This window comes from Hipposideros armiger, unplaced genomic scaffold (assembly GCF_001890085.2).
Source record: "Hipposideros armiger isolate ML-2016 unplaced genomic scaffold, ASM189008v1 scaffold_650, whole genome shotgun sequence".
Taxonomy (NCBI): Eukaryota; Metazoa; Chordata; class Mammalia; order Chiroptera; family Hipposideridae; genus Hipposideros; species Hipposideros armiger.
The window spans coordinates 335,261-339,027 of record NW_017732000.1 but is presented as its reverse complement, the minus strand read 5'-3'; the positions used below and the strand labels follow the sequence as shown (position 1 = coordinate 339,027).

Below are 3,767 nucleotides of genomic sequence, written 5' to 3'. Positions count from 1 at the left end.
CCTGTCAACGAACATTTGGGTTGTTTCCGTCTTTTGGCTGTTGTGAATAATACTGCTGTGAACAGTCATGTACAAGTATCTGTGTATGTCCCTGCTTTCAGATCTTTTGGTGTGGGATTGCTGGATCATAGGGTAATTCTGTGTTTAACTTTTTGAGTAATCTCACTATCTCCCTTAAAGATTTATTAAATAGTGTCATTTGTCTGCTAAGTATTGGAGTCATCCTAAGTCATGATATTTTTTGAAAATGTTAATATATAACTAGGTTACGTTCAGCTGTTCACATCAGTAAATATTTAAAGAGCGCTGACGGTGTTCCAAGTATAATGCTAGCCATTGAGGTCACAAGGATAAATAAGATAAGATCCCTGATCTTAGGGGACCCTTGTAGTCCCCAGGTCTTAGGGAAATTCAGTCACTAGTAATACTGTCAGTATGCTGTAAAACTTTATTTATTTGAGTTAAGAAGCGGAAATAAGTTTTCATATTTTTGTTATTCTTTTAACAAAAAAATACAGAGACACCTTTGAAATTATGAACTATATATATGTGGTAGATTTTTGGTAAAGAAAGGTTGAACCTGAATAATCTTGTGATCAGATCCTGAATAATTCTGTGATTGGAGGATGTAAAAAGAGATTGTGATTGTATAGTAATGCCTACCGTTTACATGATCTAAGAAGGAATCTTAGCTTGGGGTTTGTGAGAAGGAGGTTAGAGAGGGAAAATTGTGGGCTGCCAAGTGGACTAAGGGATGCCCACTGTATATTCTCTGCCTAGAATTCGAGCAAAAGTATAATACATGTAGGGGCGGAACAAAGCTCACACTACTTCAGAAGAATGGTGATTAATTTTGAAAAATGTCGAGGCGGTGGTCTTGCTTACTTATTCCACTTGTTCCTGGGGCCTTCTGGGCCTTTTTTCAGGGTACAGCAGGGATTGTCTAAGTAAACTTCTTTAAGATAACCTATGAGTACCCTGTCAGTTTGTATTCTGCTACTTTTCAGCATTTCTACAGATTTGGGTATGCGGTCAGAAGCCCCCCATGGGCTTCCCCTGAAATAGAACTTGAGAATTCATGGCTGGCTGCCCTGGCCCTCGGGAGATCTCGGGAATATTTTCCTTCTCTTTATAACATACATCATTTTCATAAGCAATGCATATATTCAGTTTATAAGTGTTTGAACTTTTTAGCCTAAATGGGAATTCAGATTAAAAAGCAGATCGAGAACTCAGTTTTGAAGAAAAAAAATTTTTTCCCCTGTGGTCCTTTAGTAGATATAAGGCCAGTGAGCTGTCTCTGCCTCCTCTTTGAAGCACAAATGCAAACAGTGGTGTTGCTCCTCTTGAAATTAGTATCCAAGTGTATTGTGGGGAGACTTATACCCTGGCCTGGGGCTACATGGGCTGATAACTGGTGAGCTGGATTCAGTGGACCCCATCCCTGAGTAATGCATTGGCATCGTTCCTAAGTCTGTGACTGACATCACTCCTGCAGGAAGCTGAGACCCAGCTTGGGTAGAACCTGGTGGTCCATACTGCCTGGCATGGGTCTGCCTCGGCTCTCCCTGATGCTGCATTTGCCTCAAGCCTGTGCCACGTGGCTGCCTCCCATAGCCTCTTCTGTGGGGCTCCTCGATCCTCCCCATAAAATGCCCCTCATCATGTCTGCTGCCCTGTTGCCTTCTTGTTCTTTCCCCAAGGATATGTGGAAGTCTTTGGGTTTACTCCACCAGCGAGAGATTAGGGATGATAATTAGGCCCTCTTTCTGCCTGACTGTCCTCTTCTGCCTTCTGTAGTCTGCCGGGACTGTGCCGTATCAGCATCGGGTTGCCTTGCACAGTGGTTTTGTTCTTGAGTCCCAAAGGGCAAACAGTCCTTTTACCCCCAACATTCCTTTCCTCTTAGTGAAAAGTTCCTTCTCTTTGGGACTTCAGCCTGGAGAAGGTAGGTGAGGAAGTTCTTGGCTTTTTTTGCTGCTTCCCTTCCCTCTCTCTTTTTTTTCTCTTCCCTAAAGTCACTTGCAAAGGAAAAAATAGGCTTTCGCATTTCTTGTTGTCTGATTTTGGCCTCTTTTATGTAAAAATCTATGACCAAGTCAGCCAGACCTGCCTCTTCATTCATTAAAGAGGGAGATGAAGAAATTTAGAAAATCCTTTTCTCTCATACAAAGCCTGACTTTCAAGATGATTTCCTGTCCTTGTTGACTTGAAATTCTATTTTGTGGTCCAAGTGAGTACTACCTTTTATTTCTCTTTGTATTAATGCTGCAACAATTCCTCACCCTACTTCTCAAGGAAGATGGACACCTTAGGATATCTGTATGGTATATAAAAGAGGAAAGCCTGTTAATGTACTTCAAAAATATTATGCTTGTTATCTATGGCTCACGTGACTGTCTTAGTTAATCTGGTTTGCATATGACATTAGCCTGTCATTGAAGGTCTTTTGTTTGTCTTCTGTTTTATTGTTTCATTCTGTCTTTAGTATATCTTTTCAACTACTTAACTTTAATTTTTCATTTGCTTTTCTTTTTTTAGTTCCCCAAGCTGGATGCTTAAACAATTGATCTTTGAATCTTTCTTCTTTTTTTCTGCAAAGGTTTTATTACACACAGAGGGGCTGGGGCTCAGTCCTTGGCCGCTGCCATCTTCACGGCTGGAAGGACACTGCTCCGCTCCTCTCTTTTCCTCTTGGCACAGATGTGTGTCCCCACCCTTTTCTTGATGAACTTCTTCCCACTTGTCCTTAGAGACCCACTTGTGCTTTGAGTAGCTCCGTGACGCCGCTCATGAGGGGCGAAGCGGCACATCTCTCGGATCACATTCCCCATGAACTTGGTGTGCTTGGTGAGGCATTGCAGTGGCTGTTCCTGGTGTGCTCACAGTCTTGGTCACCCGGTGGCCCTTGTTGAGGCCCACGGCCATGGGGTAGCACAGAGCCATGGCTGCTGCTCCCAATGGCTGCCGGCTGAAGGCCTCTTCTTTTCTAAAATAAGCACTTAAAGCTGTACATTTCTCTCTAGACATTACTTTAGATGACCCCACAAATTTTGACATGTTTTGCTCTCATTTTCCTTTAGTTCAAAATATCTTCTGAGTTCCCTTGTGATTTTTTTTTAGCCCACAAAATCAGACTGGCTCCTTAACCTGTGGATGACATTGAAATGTGTTGCTTGGTTTCTACATATTTTGGAATATTTCAGATATCTTTCTGGACTTGATTTCTGTTTTAACTCAGTTATGGTCCTAGAACATACTTTGTATGATTTTATTTCCATTATATTTATTGAAATTTGTGTTGTGTCATTAAATTTATTGAGACTCATTTTGTGTCCCAGAGTATGGTCTTGGTTAAGGTTCCATTTGTATTTGAAATGAATGTATCCTAATGATGGTATATCATGAAGTGCTCTATAAATGTCAGCTGGTTCAAGTTGATTGATAGTGTTATTGATAGTGTTAACTCAAAATGGATCAAAGGCCTAAATTTAAGACCTGAAACAAGAAATTGCATAGAAGAAAGCATAGGTACTAAACTTATGGACCTTGGGTTTAGAGATGATTTTATGAATTTGACCTCAAAGGCAAGGGAAGTAAAAGCAAAAATAAACGAATGGGACTATGAAACTAAAAAGCTTCTGCACAGCAAAATAAGCCACCAACAAAACAAAGAGGCAATCAGCCGAATGGGAGAAGATATTTGCAAACAATACCTCCGATAAGGGGTTAATATCCAAAATATATAAGGAACTCATACAACTCAA

The 3,767-nt window shown here is 40.8% G+C and overlaps 1 pseudogene; it reads right to left on the bottom strand.

Moving 5' to 3' along the window:
* Nucleotides 1–2,630: 2,630 nt before the first annotated feature.
* Nucleotides 2,631–2,946, bottom strand: LOC109372619 (60S ribosomal protein L36 pseudogene; annotated as a pseudogene).
* Nucleotides 2,947–3,767: the final 821 nt, after the last annotated feature.